We start from the raw sequence: 18679 nt of genomic DNA on the forward strand, positions 1-18679 counted from the left end.
AGGAGGGAAATTCTCTTGGTGACTGGAGTGGTAGCTGAATTGGGCCCTGAGCACCTGCTTGAACTTATGCAAACTTCCTCAGCTTCAATTGTGATTCAGTAGGACTGTGATTGATTTACAGATGAATACAAACTTTTCATGGAACCTGATGCAAAGCTTCCTAGCATATTAAAAGGTTGACCCAGCATTATATTTAAGTGGTCAAAATTGGAAAACTGCACCCACCAAATACTACCTTCCAATTTTCAACCCTAGGGAGAAAAGAAAGTTTGATTTGTGTTTCCTATAACACAGGCAGTAAGCAGAATGCAGCCCTGTGCTCTGTTCTGAGCAATGGGGTTTTCATCAAACATATCAAAAGAAACACAGTTTGTTACACTTTACCATAAAACAGATTTTAAAATAGAGTGAAGAGTTGACCATTAACATGCTAGCACTTTGCATCTAATTGTGTACTGGGTGATCTTGCTTATGCAAGAAAATTATGGGCTTAAGTGTTTTATTTTCTGTTTTCTGGCTAAATGGAGCTTCTGTATCCTTTTAGCAGAAAGCAGCTGTCAGCAACCTGCTCAGTCACATTGAAGTGCAGTGTAACTTAGGCTTCAGTTTCAGAGGAGAATGCTGCTCCCGTTCTGTCATCGAGCCATACTGGGTTCCATGTTTTCAATATGGCTATGATACAATTATTCCTGGCCACAATTCAGCCATGGAATTTTGTCTTCCTTGCATTTCTGTTAGAAGAAGGTAACTGGTGTACTGTTCCATCTGAGCTTTCATGCAGCCATACATGACTTCTATGATACATATGTTGGGGTGTGTGTATGGGTATGTCTGTGTGCTGCGTGTGGACAATATAGATTGATACACACACGCCTATTATGCTATTTCAGTTTATGTATGTGGAGAATGTACCTGTTGGTTATCTCCTGATATATACTCATGCATACCTATATTAAATATGTATATAGAGTGTAGATGTCCTGCATATACATGTGTATATGTTATGAAACTTGGTTGGCGATTTTTTTCCACACTTTTATTTTGCAAATTGCTGTCCCTTATTACTTATTTTCACTGAAGATGCATTATATAGAAGAAATGGAGAAATGCATTATCAAAGTTTTATTTTAAAAAGGAGACTTAATTATCTAAAGCCATTTGTAATTGTCTTTTGAATTTTTACTAGAAGGATTGTTATTTTAAAAAGGAAAAGGAAAAAAAGGAAACAAAAAAAAACCAAAAGCAAGCAGACAAGCCCTTGTTCCCAGCATCGTTTAGGTGAAAGAAATGGAAACACAAGTTTCTAAGTATTTATTTTCCTTCGGGTGTTTCTGAGGAATACAGAATTGCATTCTGCCCCATCCCCCTTTTGTCCAATTATAATTAATGATTCATGATTTTCTTTTTCCCTCATTACTTTTGTAAATCATTGTTCACCTCCTACATTCAATAGTACTGATATCACTAAGGAGATTTCATGTCCTTCTGTCCTTTTTAGGAGAAATACCAGTGCATCACTATTGTGTTTCATTTTAACATACTTTGTGGAGGATGGATGTTTTTATTGAAGATGTCTGTAACCCGTCTAACTTATTTAATGTGAGAAGCCTTCATTGGAATCTATCGTCTGTTTGTTTCCAACAAGTTCAAGTTTCTGCAACTGTTTTTTCACCAACATGTTAAATACTTCCCTTCTTATTTTATGCCTGAGGTTTTTAAAATTTGGGTTTGTTTTTTGAGTTTTTTTTCCCCTCCAATTCCCAAAAATGTTTATCTGCAAGTGGAGCAAAACAGATGTCAGAAGCTCAACCAATATCCTTTTTGCAGCTAAGGGTAAATATATTTATCCTAGACTTAATAAAAGAAGGTGGCAAATGGACAAGCTGAAGTGCTTAGAGGGAATGCTCTCTCTTTTTAAGGCTGTCTCCGAGAAGTTTGTGTTTGGTGTCATTTTAAAGGTAGCTTGATCATGCTTTGATATCAGAAACAGCCTTGTAACAAAGAGCCTCATACAGTTGTTCGGTCACTAGAGTTTAAAATGTAAACAAGTTGCAGTGGGAAAGCAAAGGTGAGGCAGTGTATTTTGAACCAGTGAATTGTAGCTTGCAAACGTACCTGATTTTGAAGTAACTGCATGGTAGCAAGGATTAGCAGTCTCTTACACCCCTTCCTTCTTCCCTCTCATCCCTGACACATGTGTTCAGCATACCATACATTGGGAAAAATAAGCAACTTCTCCAGCAACGCTAATCCCCTTAATGACTGCTTAAAGGGAACATACAAACGGGCAGCGCCGCGTCCCGTCTCATGGTATTAGCTGGAAGCCTGGCTAATACGCACAAACAGCCCAGCCCAGCCCAGCTTGCTTCTCTGGATGTGTCGCTTGGGGAGAGCGTGGTGCACGGAGGTGCCCAAGAAGAAGGGTTCCTTCTTTCAGGGTCCCTGGCAGCAATGGCAACTTGCACCACTGCTTCTAGTGCTGGAGGCTCACGGACAGCATTCCAGGGGCGGGGAGGAAAGCTTGTGTTTGTACTTTCCCTTTAAATAGGAAAGGTTGGCTCACATGTTCCTCATACTTCTCAATGAATGTACTGTATTACCATTTAAAAAAAAAAATCAATTAAATGATAATAGATTGGTCTCCTTTTGTTATCTGGTCCTTGTTTAATTTGTTTAAGGGTTTTTGTATACAAAAGTTTACATTTTTATGTATATTTTTCTTGTGTAAAAACTGATGTAATATGTGTATAAAACACTGTATGTATTATCTGTATATAGTGTGACAAAATGATTTTCTTTCTTTCTTTTGGATGTATTAATAAATCTTGCTGTGAAGTAGCTGTGTTTACTATGATGAAACCTTCTTCTTCAAGCCATTTTGCCAAGTCCAAGATGTATGGATATTGCCCAGGATGAAATTACTCCATAAAGTGATTTTTTTTCGTTTGAAACATATCGTAAGTACAGTTATTAAACTGTCCTTTGCTTAGATTGCTGTAGAGTCTGAGTCGGCTCTTGCTTATTCTCTGTTGCTTTCTAATGACATTAGCTAATTGGTTTTGCAAACAACCCGGGGTCTTCAGTCTCAGTCCTGGTTCTAATTATAGTGCTTTCCAGCTCTGGATCACTGGTCTGGAGACCAGATCCTCTTCATCTTGTTTTTCAGTTTGAGGAAGTCTAATTTAAGGGGTATAGAATAGAATTTTCTCATGTATGTTATGTTTTCTGAGATTTAAAAAATATATACCTGCTTCATCAACAAAACTGGTTAAGTTGGAGTTTGGTATATTTTGATGATTAGCATGTGGATGAGAAATGATGGTGCTGTGGGGCTCTTGTCAGCTCTCAGGCAGGCTGGCCAGGCCAAGTCATGGATGTGACTGGCATTGGTCAGGCACTGGGAATGCCACCACCACCTTTTTCAGACACAGGTGCTGTTTGTGCCACCCTGCTGCAGCTGGTGCCAACAGGACTGCCTTGGCTGGCTCTGCCCTTCCAGTGCCAGGGTTGAACTCCCAGAGTGGCTTTTCCACAGTTGCTTGATGGATATCCTCTCTTTTGACAGAACTACCCCTTGGACACTTCACAGTAAGTAGATGGCTGCTGTATCTCCCTCTCACCATTTGTTTTGTGATGTCTTTTGCCTCTGCTTTCTGACATGAGGGTTTGTGCTTCCAATGGTGGTTTCTTTGCTTGTCTCCATCTCCAGTGTGTTTGAGACTGTGACTTGTGGGGGAGCAGTTGTGTCCTGGTGAGGCCATCTCCCAGGTTCTGTTTTTCATTAGCAGTCTCAGTGCTGACCTGGTCATTGGAATAACAACCAGCAGAGATTGATGAGAGAGATTCAGTAATTTGACTTCTCTTTTAATGAACACTGGCCCAGCTATTCTAGACATCCTAATTAGGGCAGCATTTCACAGTACCTGGTTGTAATTCAGGCCGAGGGGTAAGTAGTGTCAGTGAATGGTGTAGCCTTTCATGCCAACATGTGCTGCAAAGGTTTCGTGGCAAAGATGAAACTGTGCTTTAATACCTCGTGTTCCCGGGAGATGGGAGTACACTGAAAGTGTTGCATCCAGACCTTTATCAAGACAGAGCGATGACAGAAAAGAACAGATGCTTGAAGTCAACAAAAGGACAGTACAGCAGTGTGAATTCAGTGCAATATAGCTCGAGAAAATCTACCCCAAGCTTGTCCTTTCTAGGGAGTTCTCAAGGTTTATGGGCCTGAGGCAATTGGACAGTAGGGGTAAGAGAGATGAGACAGTTCTGGGCTGTTACTGATACAATTCTGGCTGTGCATGTGGATATTATAAAGCTGATCCTTCAAAGTGCTTCATCTCAAGTAGCACTCAAAATTGCAAGAGGAGGAATTGATTCTTATGGAGAAAATACTTGTTTAAAATCTGCTTTTAAAAAATCAGCAATGGTACGTTGCTGTTTGGTAAGATTTGAGGCTGTGATGAGGACTAAGAAGGTGGAAGTTAGGAAAATGGGGGCTCTTCCCTGGGGATGACTCCCTGGCCGAAGCAGATGCATCCACTCTGGTCCTGAGCGGGACATTCCCCAGCGTGGATTTGATGAGAGATGGATTGAGACTCTTCTGCTGACTAAGACAGAGACTGACTGACCTGTGGGGTTTTTCCCCACTATTTTCATGAACGACACAGAAATACTGCTCTTAGAAAATGATTACATGGCTCTCAGTCTGAAACTTTACAAAACCAACTGGTCATTGTTCTAGTGCCACATTTCAAAACAAAAATAGGTTTTGTTTGAAGTATCAATTCAGCAAGAATGTGGTACATTTCTCTTTTTTTTTTTTTAATAGTTCTCTCAAGCTCCAACAGTAGCTTTTTAATAGCTGGCAATTATTTTCTCAGGAAAGTTCATTTAGTTTGTACTTGAAAAGCAAGTGACATTTTGTTACAAGAGCAAGTGTTGCTCTGGTATTTGGTGAAGCAATTGGAAGGAGAAACCTTCATTAAATTTGGGAGCTGGCTTCCTGCAGAGGTGAAGACAACCTCTCTCCCACCATAGTTACAGGCAATTGTCCCATCTGCAGGAAATAATGGGGGCCATCTTCCACAGTATCCCCTGGAGCCTATAGCCCTAGCATAGGGCTGGTACTCTGCAGCTTTCAGGTCTGAACTAGAGATACAGGATGCTTGTTTTAAGAGGCTCAGAGGTGATTGCCATGTTTGCTGGCATGAGGTTCAGCCCAGGAATGGCTGCCTTGTTTTATCATTATTGCTAATTTATAAATTGTGGAAGGTGCCAGTGAAGAGTCTTGGTACCACTGAACCTAGGGAAAAAACTGAAGTGCTAGAAATGTCCCTGAAAGTGAAATAGATTTGATATTCAGGTGAATTCTTGTGCTCCTATAGGGGAACAGTGGTACAGAAATTCTGTGTCTACATCCAATACCTTCCTTGACAGATGTCCTTAGGACCAAGAGACTCAGGTCTTGTTCACTGTCCACATCTCATCTGCAGTGGCCAACATCTCCTCCATATTGTGGAGGAGAGTCCTGCAACGTAAGCTCAGTCTGGCTCTGATTGTTTCTGCTCAGCTTGTGCAGCAGCTTCGGGTTCCTGCCTATTCAAAGTGTTTACTTTCATACTGTGCAGCTCTGCTGGCAAAACCCCCTTGTAATCAGCCAGCCCCAGGGCACTCCTGCAAATCTGATTTGTGGGGCCCTACTGTGGTGCTTGCCAGGCAGCTGATGCTGGCTCGGCAGCTGATACAGCCCTAAATGCTGTCACATTGAACAGTGCTTTTCCCAGCTCCCTTGTGTTCAGCAAGCCCATGTTTCCTGGGAGGGTGTCATGGACTTCAAACACCTCCAGCTTGCCCATTGCAACTGTGCTGGATGTAGTGATGGCCCTTTGCAGCAGAAGAGAAAGTGCTCTGGTGACAGGGAAGGGAGAGGGTCTTCCTAGCTGCAGACCAGTACCATGAGCCTGTGCTGTGACCCCAGGGAGGACAAAGGCTTTCGTCAGGAGCACAGCTGGCATCTGATATGGCACCCTGCCCTGTCTGTCTGGTCCTGCATCCAAGCATCTACAGCTTGACAGCATACAGCTCATGCTAAAAAGAAACTTCACAGATGAAGAAAACCCTGTTTTTTCTAGGGTTTTAAGTGTGTTGGAACCTTTCTCCTCAAGCTGTGGCTTTTTTGCACCAAGGCTCTGCATGTGCTGAGAGTGGCAGCACTCAGGAAGGAATGCACTGGGTCCAAACTGCAGCTGAAGGGGTAGCAACAACTCTTCCTCAGCCAACTTGTGCCAAAGCATCCGCAAGAACAGAGAGGCTGATTTATGTCAGATCTGGGCCAGTACTCTGCCAAGGTTTGATTTCAAGCTGTGAGTCTCAGTTATAATAGTGCCACATTGGCAGAGCTGGTCCACATTTGTGCCAGTGGAATTTGTGCAGAACCAGACCCTGGAATTGTTCACAGAATTTCCCAAAGTGACTGTTGTTGCCATTTCCACATGGGACATGTGGTACATGGTTACAGCTTCCCTGTATCCCTCCATGATGATGCCAGTCCCTTTTAGGGTTAGGAGAGCTGCCTGAGTTCCAAGGGCGTTAAAGTTTTTTCAACCAGTTTTGAGCAAGTCTTAAAGACAACCTTTGTTGGATTTCATTTTCCATTTTCTTTGCCATCACCCCATTAGGAATCCCAGCTGGATGGGGTGATTCTAAGTGCCCAGAAGGATATGGATGGGTGAAATCCAAGACACATGGGGTTCTTCTCTGCATGTTCCTATTTAAACTTGCTGCCTGAATCAAGAGACAAGTATTAGCATCAGCAGAGGATACCTCCTTAAATGTCCATTCTTCTATAATTTGTGCTCTCAGCAATTTGCATACATTTGCTATGGTTGCTTTAGTAAAGACCTTTTTTCGTTCAGTTGAATGTTCAAGTCAGTAAAACCACTTGACTTATTTCTGAGAGCATGTGATTATTGGGTTTTTGTTTGGTTTGGGTTTCTTGCGTTTTTGGGGGTTTATTTCCCCCCCCAACTATTTTAATGCCTTGTTTAATTCTGCAGAATTTAATTTTTCTGTTTACTAACGTTTGCTCAGTGGAGTCTGCCAGTTTCCTCTGTTAATAATCTCTTTTTTTTTTTTTTTAAATTTCCTGTTCTCCCTTGGGTCCGACAGTTTAATATCGCTTTTAGGTTGTTTTTTTCTCCTCATTTTTCCCACAGTGTTTTGCTCATTCTATACAATGTTTCTGTCTTGTCCTCTCCATCTCCTTTCACCTCAGACTGCAGCTAAAATTGTTGCTGAAGAGATTCTGGTAAGCAAAATTAGATTCCTAGAACTCAGAATTGTTCTGTGTCAAACCTTATCCTCTTCACTTGTCTCTTTTATCTCTACCAGCTCTGCCCAGGTATGAGACCTTGCTTGGCAGAGTTATTCCTAATATCCCTAATTATGAAATTAGAATCAGGCAAGGTCTCAGTTGGCCCTTTCAAGTGATGGGGATGAGGATGTTGACAAACAATCTTAGAAAAATTCAGTAAAGCTTCTGTGATATTTTGCTTGTCCTGGTAAGCTGGCTGCCTGTAGCAAATTTTCTGTGATGACATGCCAAAAAGATGATGTCTTTATCAGACACCATTTCCCATTATAAATGCTTTAAAAGCTACCAGTCCTGCTCATCCTGGTTTGCTGTGATGTTGGCTACTTTCACACAGCCCTGTGCTATGGGGAGCAAAGTGTTTCACAGAGATCGTGCTGTGCCTCTTTGAGTATGTCCCTGGCTTTGGGCACACTTTGCCCACAGGCAGCACTGATGCCATCTGCCTTTGCCAGGTGACAGAGAACAGGGCTGCTGAGTGGCAGCTTAACTCTCAATTAATTTAACACTTGCAGGCACTCTTTTCCTTTATTTTCCCCCAGTAACACGGGATATTTATCCACAAGCTTTCTGTCGGTTTCTCCCTGCTTCTTGCTGGATTTTATGACTGGTGCTCTTAACCAACGCCAAAATCCCCATCAGGCTGGTTTAAGCTGAGTATGAAGGAGACAAACAATGCATAGCTCTTCTAGTGACTCTGAATATAATCTAAACTGTACAGGAAATGATGGGGGTTATAGACAGAAAAGAGCCAGTGTCTCAGTGTAACTCAAACTGTTCCGAATCAGTGAGTGGCACAAAAAGCCTCCCTTTCAGTTATCTTTCCATTCTGGTGCCTGCATGCACTCTGGAAGTCCATCTCACAGGCTGCCCATTGTCCCCTGCACCTCAGCATCCCTGTGACACCTTGCAGCATAGCTGGCTTCACCATCACCTTGAATATTCTCTGCTTCACATCTGCCTCCTTGTCTTTGTTCTGTCTTTGTGCTGCTCAGTGACTGTTTCTGGTGGACAAACTGCAGATTTTGCTGTCTTAGATTCCAACTTGTCCCAGTGGATCTAACTCTTGCTTGTAGTTCTCTCTTGTCCAGAGCTCCAGTTTGCAATCCATGCAGCTGTGACAGTTATTTTTAATTTTCTTGCTGCCTTATAAGGCCCCCAGCCCACATTACTTACCCTGTCCTATATGGGTGGCCATCCTGGTGGGAGACTTCCTGTCTGGAAAACTGGTGGGTTTTAAGCATCACATCCCATCTGTTGTTACACTCTGGTCTTGTAATTGAAATGCAGCCTGTGGTGCAAAATCCTTAAAATACATCAGAACTATTAAAGAAACTCCTCTTTTTACTTTGGTCATCTCTAATGCCATAAGAACAAATCATCCATATACTTCACAATTCAGTCTTGTTTTCCTTCTGTCTCTTGTTTTTCTAACAGCTGGTTAGGACTTGATTTGCAGTAGAAGATGGTGTTCAATAGAAAGGATACACTAATGACAGCAAACAGCTTCAACCTCTTGAACTTGGAGTATTAAGTTTTATGGCTTTCCCAGTGCTGTAAAACCAGCACATGCTATTTTATTTTTCATTTTGGACATCATTCTGTTTATTTTTCTTGCAAGGCTTTATACTAAGATAAGCATTCTCAGAGGTTTTTGTTTACTCTGGGAAAATAGCTTGGCAAAGGAAAATATTACTCTGTAATGCCCACAATATGAAATTGCTTATTGGCTGTAATTTTAATGTGAAAGATGCCAGACTATTAACAATCAAGAATTAAGTTTTCTCCATTTGTTTTCAAACATGTAATTTGCTAATTATTTACCTAGGGATTGTTCCTCGCTAATGGCCTATCTGAATGCATGGCATCCCTCTAATAATCCTACTGTCACGATCTGTGCAGGAGAGAAATGCTGTTCTTTATGGTGGAGGTGCAGAATGAAGGCCATGGTGCTCTCCTCTGCAGTCACCCCAACAGCACGGGGTGGAGCAGAGCCCTGGTGTCTCAAAGGACATAATCTGATGTTAGCAGTGTTATCTGCAGAGGTGTCTTTGCCCCAGCTTCAGGGCAGGGCTCAGGGGATCAGTGCCTGCTGAGTTGCTCTCCAGGTGGGAGCAGCCTACTTGTGCTCACAAAAAAACGTGCAGTGATGGAAGAGTGCAGAGTGCTGTCATCACAGACTTGGGTACAGCTAAGGCAGGACTGTAGGATATTGTTGTTTGAGATTCAGACTGAATGAGCCTTGCGGGCAAGGGCTCTCCTGCTTAGTCCTTCCGTGCCTGAACTCACCCAAATGGAGCTGTGTCCTCCAGACCAGACCTGTGCCAGTCTGACAGGGCTGTTTGAAGGAGCCTCAGAAGTGTTCTCCCAGCAAGTGTGTGGGTAGTGCTGCACATGGTGCTGGGCCCTGGAAGAAGCAAATAATGAGAACCCAGGTGCATGGCCATGGGCTGGGCAAAGATGCTGCATTTTGCCACAGAGAGGGAATAGACCTGCTTGGTCCATCATCTTTAGTTTTGCATTCCTGATTTCATTTCATTGCCCAAACTCTGTAAGGAGCAGCAAACCATTGTAAGATGTTTTTGAAAAATAAGTGTAGCCTGAGTTTTTAGTAATCAACTCAAGGTAGTTCCTGTCCTGTGCTGGGTTTTTTCCAGAGTGGCCAGGACAGAGCTGCCAGGGAACACCTGGTGCTATGACACTGGCAATGACAGTGACAGTATGTGTGTGACTTGTAGAGCTGGGGATGCTGACAAGCATGACAGGGCTCTCAGTTCCAATTGTTCTTTTCAAACCAAGAAATTACATCCTGCAATGTGTGGCATAGTCTGTGCAGAAGCTCACATGTGAGCAGAATCAATGTTCCCCGAGTGATGGGAGATAAGGGAGAGCATGGGGAAGTGGAATATCTTTACTACTTTTTTCAAGGGGAGATTATTTTTCACTTTTCGTCTCCTCTTGCATTTCCTTTCTGCTTTTGAGCTTTAACATTAGATTTGATTCTGTCCTTATAGCATTTAGGTGAAGACTTACATATTTCATCAGGATTGTCTCTCTTGTTTTCATGATGAAAGTCCCAAACAATATGAAGCAGTCACAGCCGTGTACACATCTGGAGTCCTTTCATCTGCTCCAAAGAGGCACTTTCCTTTATTCCTATTCACTCTCATTACTTAATTTCCTAAAGAGGCTGCAGCTCTTCAATGTCTGAGTATGTATGTCAAAATGTCTCACTAGGCTCTTGCACTATGTGAAACAGTATATCCCATTTCCAGAGCTGAGGAAATACATTTCCTTCATTTTAACTCTTTAACTCTTTAAGAGATTGTTTTCCTTCAATTATCTTGACCACTGGGATTTTGACAGCTCCAGACTCGCTGAGTGAAGCTCCTGCATCTCTGCAAACACCTTTTTTCCTTGAGACTTTTCTATCATATATCATGTCCTTTCCTAGGGAGGTCCTTTTATTTGGGACTTTCCTTATGTCTGCCACTGGAGGCTGGGTGTCAGCACATAATTTACAACACCGATCATGAGGTTTTAAAATACACTTGGTTTACAGGCCCCTCTCTGAAAGGTAACGTGTGGCTTTGCAGGCTCATGGCAATCTCTACTGGTGGGCTTGTACTACCTGTCCTGTGCTAATGTAACTTCTATGGCCAAGTTTTATAAAAAGAGTCATCACTTGCATTGTCTGGAATAGGATCTTAAAGGAAGCATTAGCAAAGATAAGCTACTCGGAGCACTGCTCAGAATTTTCTAATCTGAGAGTCACTTGACCTATCCACAGGAGAACACACAGATTATCTTGCAGAGAGCTGTTAGGAGAGCTTTGACTTATGACCAAATACAGATGAGACCAAACTTCAATGTCTGAACACTTTCCCTTCTTCCTCTGCACTGTTATTGTGCAGGTAGGAAGATGGGCATCCCCTTTCCCACCCCTCATGCTGCCTAAGCCTCCTCCAAGTTAACAGCTGGAGGAGCCAGCACAGCCCTCGCTATGCTGGTTTGCTCAGAGACTTTTCCCCAGTGCTTCGTGGTGTCCTCTGAGGGTTTCTTGTGAGGCTCAGGTCCAGGGGGAGAGTGGCCCCATGCTGAGACACTTGGTCATCCCATGGCTAAACCAGAAACGTCCTGTGTTCCTGCACATGCTTCTTGATGCTAATTGCACCTTCCTACCTCTTGGGAATATCTTGAAGAGGAAGCATGTTACTGTGAGGTGTTGCCATGTCATGTGATGGAGGAGGCAGCAAACAAAGATTGAAATCCAGACCAGTTTCTAAGAAGAAAATCGTATACCAACATGGGGGGCTAATTATACTTAATGAAAATCCTGCATTTGAATTCTGCACCTTACTAAACCCATTTTTTCCCCAAAACTGCTTAACTTCACCTGCACATGACTGCCATCCATCCTACCTCTCCTAGGGGCTGTCTTGATGCAGCCAGTCATCTGTCTGCTGCAGAAATCCCACTTGCAAGCCAAGTGATCCTCCTTGTTGTCCATTTCCATCGGCTCTAGGTGAATGCCAGCACGACTCCCGCCAGCCTCCCTTGGGAAGTAAGAGGTTCCTGGCTCTTTCTTTTCACCATATCCAACCAAGAATTTCATGTTTTGCAGTAAAGTTTCCACTTCCTTAACCAGCCCTTTGCTGGTGACACTGGGTAAGATGCATTGATTTGCTGGAGACCTGCAGACAATGTTGATGCTACTCCTTTCCTAACCACTGCTCTGAACATGTATCTCATTTTCAGGTGTAATGAACCTCTCTAAGCTTTTCCTTGTCTCATCTTCCACTCTGAACATTTTTTGGCAGTTACCCTTGACAGTCTGATGGGAAAGAAGCTTTACTAGAAGAATGTACCACTTGCTGATTATTTTTTTCCTCTTTTGTGATGAAAAAGCTCCTGTTGGGTATTTATCACCTGAGCTCTTCTTCAGGAGAGAGAACAGACTGGCTGGCAGCAGCTTCAGCACTAACAGGCTGTCAGGTAAGTGGGTCTCATGGTTCTTTTAGGGACAAAGCAACTGTGCCTGCCTGGCTCCACAGCTGCCCTGTCCTGCTGGGATGGCCCTTCTGCAGGCTTCATCAGCTTGCCTGTGTTTGATTCTGGGTTTTGTAGCTGTTTTGTCACTGATTTTAAGGCAGCCTCAAAACTGCAGGTGTGCTCTCCTGTTGACAACTCTTGCCTTCAGTTAACACCAGACACCAAACTGTGGGGAAAATTAATGGCACCTGCAAATTCTGTGCACTTAAATACTGAGATGCTTCATTTGCAAGTACAATGAGATATTTTGGTGTCTGAGGCCTGTGCCTCATGTATCTGCATATCTTAAGCATGCAAACAGCTGGAATTTGCTCTGCAGACCTGCGTGGCTGGCAGGCAGGCAGGCTGGTGTGGCTGTGCACAGCATGGTGGGGATGACTCCTCAGCATGTCCAGTGGCATACATGTGCTGTTGGTGATCCCTGACAGCTCTCTGTGGTTCCCTTCAGCACACCTGATTATTGCTGAGGACTCAAGATCACCTTGAACTTCACTCCAGGGCACCCTAGCCCAGCTGAGACCCTGTACCAGAGCCAGAAGGGGAGATTTAGGCCCAGGGGACCTGCCTGTCCTTCATTGAGCAAGAACAGCCTTGGTCACTTATGAGGAGGACCCATGTGCCCTCAGCCAAGGGTGCAATTTTCTGGAGCCCACCAGGGCTACATTGCCTGGGCTTTGCAGAAAGGCAGTGTGTGCGTGGTGTGCAAATGGTTAAATCAAGCAGGGATGTGCTGTGCACTCCCTATCTGTTGTTTCCCTCTAGCTAATCTCAAGTCATTTTGAGAGCTCATATTTTGATCTCACTGTATACAGAAAACATAACAGCTCCAAACCCTCATCCCGACAGCATACAGGAAGCCCATTGCTGTGCTGTCTGTCAGCACACACGGCTTTCTGTCATGTCCTGGGGCTCGGGTCAGCAGGAAGAGCTGTCCTACAATGCTCCCTGGCTGGCAGGAGCTCAGGTAGCTCCAACACCCTCACAGCCCACCCAATGAGATGCCACACTGGAGGAATATGGGTGGAGTTTGCTCCCTGGACCTTTGTGCCCCTGAGAGACAGGCAGTGACAACAAGAGATTCAGCAGCGGGCGGGGGCAGGGGTGCATGGCTGGCCAAGGCAGCAGGTCGTTGAAGCCTTGACCATGGAAGCCCTGAGATATTGACCCTGGGGCTGCTGGGGTCTTCCTGGGGAAATAGAAACATTGTTCTTAGGAAAAGAATTATATTTTAGGCACCCCAGCTTTCAGGTTGCTTTGTGGGTGAGTGGCAAGGCTCATGGTACTGACCTATCCCTCGGGCTCTCTGCTGCCCAGACAGGAGCCAGAAGCCCAGGGACACATGAAGTACAACACGTGGCAAATCCTAATTTTAATTCTAACATTCAATTGCAGGAGCAGCTGCCTGACCCCCAAGCTCCTCTGCCCTCCAACCCACAGGGGTACAGCTGAAGAAGTGCCTGCAGTTCCTCCTGCATCTGAGGCTGGCTGGCTGGCTCCTGAGCAGATCAGCCCTGTGCCTGGCCAGGGGATGCCAGCTGCCCTCCTTCGCCTGTCCTCATCTCCTCATCTCTCAGAAAAGGCTGCCACCTCCTCACAGTCCAGCTGTGGGCAGTGCTGTGCAAGGCTGACATTCACGGCTTCAGCTCATCCCTTGCACTGGATAAGAAGGAAATGTGTTTCCCAAGTGGAATTGCTGAGGAAACACCAGGTTGAGCACGCAGGTAGGACAGGCAGAGAGAGCTGCCGTGGGGGGGTTGCTCCGCAGGACAGACAGATGATGTGAAGTCATAGACAGGCGAGTGAGCTGTGTCAAATAGAGCAGAACTGCCTGCAAATGCAAAAAAAAAAAAAAAAAAAAATCAAGGTTGTCAGGGAAAGCAGGAATACAGAAGGGATAAAGAACTCAGCATTAACCTCCTCTTGGGAAGAGTGTCAGGGCAATAATAACTTGCCAGGGCTTTGATTTCTGGTGAATGCCTACGATGTAAGTGATTTGTTCACTGCTGGTGAAAGATTTTGTTGGGAGTAGAGACCAGAAGCAGCCCACGCTCATTGGCTCTCTCCAGATAAGGAACTGTTTGATAGTGTGGCATCTCTGCTTTCTGAGCGGGGAGAGCTTGTGGACTGCTCTGCACAGGCAATTCAGTCCAGCTGGCAGCACGCAGGGTCCTTTATTACTGTTTCTTATGATTATTGTAATTTTTGTTATTATGATTACTGTTGTTTGGTATTACAGACACCTGCCAAGACACACATGCCATTTTTTCTGCCTTCTGAAATGCCAGTACCTAGTTTGTGAGCTGTGAATCTGTGGACACATATTTGAGCAGGTCACAGCTTCTCCTGCCAGAGTGCCAATGTGGGGGCCTTTACATGGGAATTTCTCAGAATGAATCGAAGGTGTGTTGTCAGGTATGTGTGTGCACATCCATAAAACAGACTGTCATTTTTTACCTGGCTTGCCTTTTCCTCCCATAGGGCAATGTCCAGACCACGTAAAATTAAGCTTCAATACATGGAGAAACGTGTTTCTCCATATACTTTTATATGCCCAAGGCTTGGTGTCTCACAGGGCTACAGGCTGTGTTTTTTTAAATCAAGTTCTTGATACATCCTGGGAAAGTCAGAACTAAAAGACTTAAAGTGGTGATGTTTCCAGGTGCAGAAAAGCTGACTAAGACCATTTGGTATCCTCTGTATGGACTTCTGCCCCAGAGTGTTGAATGCAATTTGGGAATCAGGAACCCAACGCTGTTCCTAGAGAGGGTCAGAGCCAACCCTGCTGCAATAGGTGGGCAGTCAGGGCACAAGCAGAAACATTGCTTGCAAAGCTTTTGCAGACCCTGATTTAAAATTTATTCTGTTTTTTCTGGCAGAAGAGGTGGGTGGTATCTGGATTCATTTGATTTGCCAGGTGGAAGCAGCCAGCCACGATGTCGGCAGTGCCTGAGGTCTGTGTGCCAGCACAGCACAGCTCCCTGCTGGCTCGGCCATCGGCCCTCCCTGAACCTTTCCAGGTGCAGGTGGCACCAGCTCTGAAACACAGCAGGCACCATGGCAGGGAGACCACGGGAAAGCCTGGGTCGTTGATGAGGCTGTTAACGCTCTTTCAGTCTTTTAATGTACAAGTCCTTACAGAAGACACTGGCTTAATCTCAGCTCAACTGGAAAAATGCCGATGACTGGAAATGTCATCAGCTGCTTGTGGGCCAGACTGGCCCTGAGCTGATAAGGAGCAATGCAAAATAAAAATGTCAACACAAAACTGGAGAATCACAGAGGGTGTTTGCAGCTCTTCTCCATCCTGTAGGAAGCAGGGCCCCTCTGTTACCAGTTCTTGTAGGAGCTGAACTTTCCCTAAAGCCTCAGTGACAAACTCTTCTCTTCCTTAGAAAAGAGGAAGGTGGCTGCTCTCAATGCTGCAGAGAAAAAAACTGAACTCTTGCCCCATTTACTTAAATAAAGAGGGTAAGTAAACTTCTGTTGCTTTCTTTAATTTTATTAGGGCAAATCTCATGATGTTCTGTGCTGCAGCCTTGTTTTCTTCGATCACTGGTGGGGGAAGGAGATCCAGCCAGAAGGAGGGCTCATCCACCTCCCTCTCACCTGGAGTATGGGCTTTGAACAGCACCTGGACACTAGGTTTGGGCAGCAGCTCATCTCACTCCATGCCAAGTGTGGTCTCAGCACTCCACAGGAACACCAAATACTGCAAAAAGTAATGCTAGAAGTGACTATCTAACCTTCTGTCTTTGATAGGAGGGACGTGTTAAATCTACATGGAGAATGAGGTGCAAAGCTCAAACCTTGTGACTTCTGGAGCAGAGCAGTATCTGAAAATGTCACCTAGGCCTTGAATCTGTCTGCATTCCTTCTCCAAGTTTACAGAGAAAAAAAACCTAAAAGGTCTGGGGAACAATACTTGAACAGCCAGCAGATTATAAGTAATTTACTCATAAAACCTGTAAACTTTTCCATGGGTGTTTTAGTGAGGAATCTTTGAAAGAAAGAGCCAGAGAGAAGAGAGGCAAAGAGTGATTTAGAAGGCCTGCAGCAGGTATCAGTGCTGGCTTTATGTCACTAAAGCACTGGGGTTTAGAAAGGGGGAGAATATGCAAGTATTCTTTACCCCACTGAATTCCTTGGCTAAGCTCTGACCGTGGGATGTGCTTGCTCTGCCCCAGGTACAGCAGCTATTCTGGGTTGATTTTATTCTTTGCCACACCAACTCCGGTGCCAGCTCTGCCCTACGGGATGCAGTGTTGCATCATGTGTGAGTGCCCGGGGTGGTATTTGTGGATGGACCTTTAGAAGCCATTCCTCCTGTGTGTGCGGGGACAGCCGCAGCCAACCATTCTCTCCGGCCGAGTTCCCCGCTCCTTTCGCAGCACTGGCTCTCTTCACTTGTCCTTACGGGCTCATCTTAGAGATTAACCCCCCGAGCCTTCTGCTGGCTCTGGTCTCCTTTGCACGGACACGGGCCCTATGGGCAGCCGGGCGGCGGCGGGGGCTCTGGGCGAGGGCTGGCAGTCTCCGGAGGCACAGTGTCGCCCGGAGGTAGCGGTGTCCCCCGGAGAAAGCGATGTCCCGGCGGCGCGGGGCCCTGCAGACGGGCCTGCCCGGCCCCCCCGGCCCCACTAGATGGAGCTCGGGGCTCACGCACCGAGCGGGCCCCGCGCTGTGCCCGCCGTGCCCGGCCGTGCCAGCCCCTGAGGCCTGACGGGCCCCGCCGGTGCCGGGCCCGGCCGAGACCGGACTCAGGCTGCGCCCTGCGCTCTCCTGCTGAAGCCGGGCAGTCCCTGCGCTGGGCAGCTGGAAATGTCAGTGTGGGGCTCGGGGAGGGCAGCCATGAGGCATGGGCTGGGTGTTGGGACAGCAGGGAGAATGATGCGGTGGTGAAGGTCAGCGTGACAAATGTCATCCTCGCTGTCAGCCACCGCCACGTGCCTTTGAAGCGCTGTGGCAGAGATGGGCTATAAGGAGAGATGCGTCGGCGCAGGGAGAGGTGGCCTGGCAGGCACTGAGAGCTCCTGATGTGCCGATGTAGGAGAGAAGAAAAGAGCTTTGCTGAAACGCTTGCTTTTTGAATGGGTAATTTAATCAGTGACATTAAGTCCTTCCAATTATTTCTTTCCACGGGTACTTCTATTTATTAATTTACTTCATATAAATCCATCAAGCAGTTGCCACACAGCAAGTAAACAAAAGCACCCCAGAGTTTTGTTGGGAAGGCATAAAAGTAATCGAAGAGGTTAATTATCACTGTTAATTAATTTCTTAACAGATTTGGCTGTGCACAGCATCGCCCGGTGCCCTTGGTGCTGGAAAGCCATGGCCATGGGGCTGGGTGACAGCAGCAGCAGGGGCACCGAGCAGGGTGCCATTGGCAGGGCACTCATGGAGCGATGATGGTCGGGTATCAGCCTATCCAGTCTGGGACAATGAAGCCTCAGGACACCACGGGTGTGTCCAGCAGTGCATTTCCTTACCTTCCAGAGTGATTTGCTTAATCAGCTTTGGCTTCCTGTTCAACCAAGCAGCTCCTTTGGTGGGGCAGCGGGGCCGGGGCCGGAGGGGTTGCCAGCGGTTGCCTTGGGAGAGAGGAAGGTTCAGAGGCTGGAAAACTCTCTGAAGGGAGCCATGAAGGAAGTTTAAACTAATTTAGCATAACAAAGGAAAGGTTAAGAGGTGACTGGATCATCATCTGTAAGTACTTATTTAGAAATAAGCCTTTTGGGAGCAGAGGGCAATTTGGAGGACAAAAGCATAACGATATACAATGCTTGAGAGATGAAGACAGGTGAAAACGGGGTGTTTCCCTTGTTAATGCTTAAGAGTCCCTACTAATGTATTTGGAAGGATGGAAGAGTTTCCATCCTTCAGTAACTTCAAATCCGGACAAATCTAAGAGACAAGCCTGGGGTCAGACAGAAATTATGGGCTTGTGTTTCTGTGGTCTGTGTCTTGCAGGAGTCCATATGAAATGATTTTATCTGATCCTTTAGCCTTCAGATCTATACCTCTCCCTGCAATAACTAACAGCTGCCACAAATGTGCTAATTCCATCTGGTAGTTTGCAGATGACCATAATGTGATACATTTTGTGTCTGCCTCTCCCCAAAATGTAAGTCCAGGGCCTCTGTGCCATTGCAGACTGCAGAGCCCCCTTGAGCCCCCTTTCCCTCAAATGGATTTCAGTGATGCAGCATTTTGCTGCTGGTTTCTCTGGTTTTCTGTCCAGGGATGACTGAAAAC

General features: G+C 45.5%; 1 protein-coding gene across 1 annotated transcript in view; it reads left to right on the plus strand.

Moving 5' to 3' along the window:
* INO80D (INO80 complex subunit D) overlaps positions 1–1636 on the plus strand; it is a 43933-nt gene extending 42297 nt beyond the window's left edge. Inside the window, exon 12 of the mRNA XM_014880279.2 lies at positions 1499–1636. The gene's annotated coding sequence lies outside the window, so the exon portion shown is untranslated. The remainder of the gene's footprint in view (positions 1–1498) is intronic.
* The last annotated feature ends 17043 nt before the right edge of the window (positions 1637–18679 follow it).

Source organism: Sturnus vulgaris, chromosome 7 (assembly GCF_052056855.1).
Source record: "Sturnus vulgaris isolate bStuVul1 chromosome 7, bStuVul1.hap1, whole genome shotgun sequence".
NCBI classification, from domain to species: Eukaryota; Metazoa; Chordata; class Aves; order Passeriformes; family Sturnidae; genus Sturnus; species Sturnus vulgaris.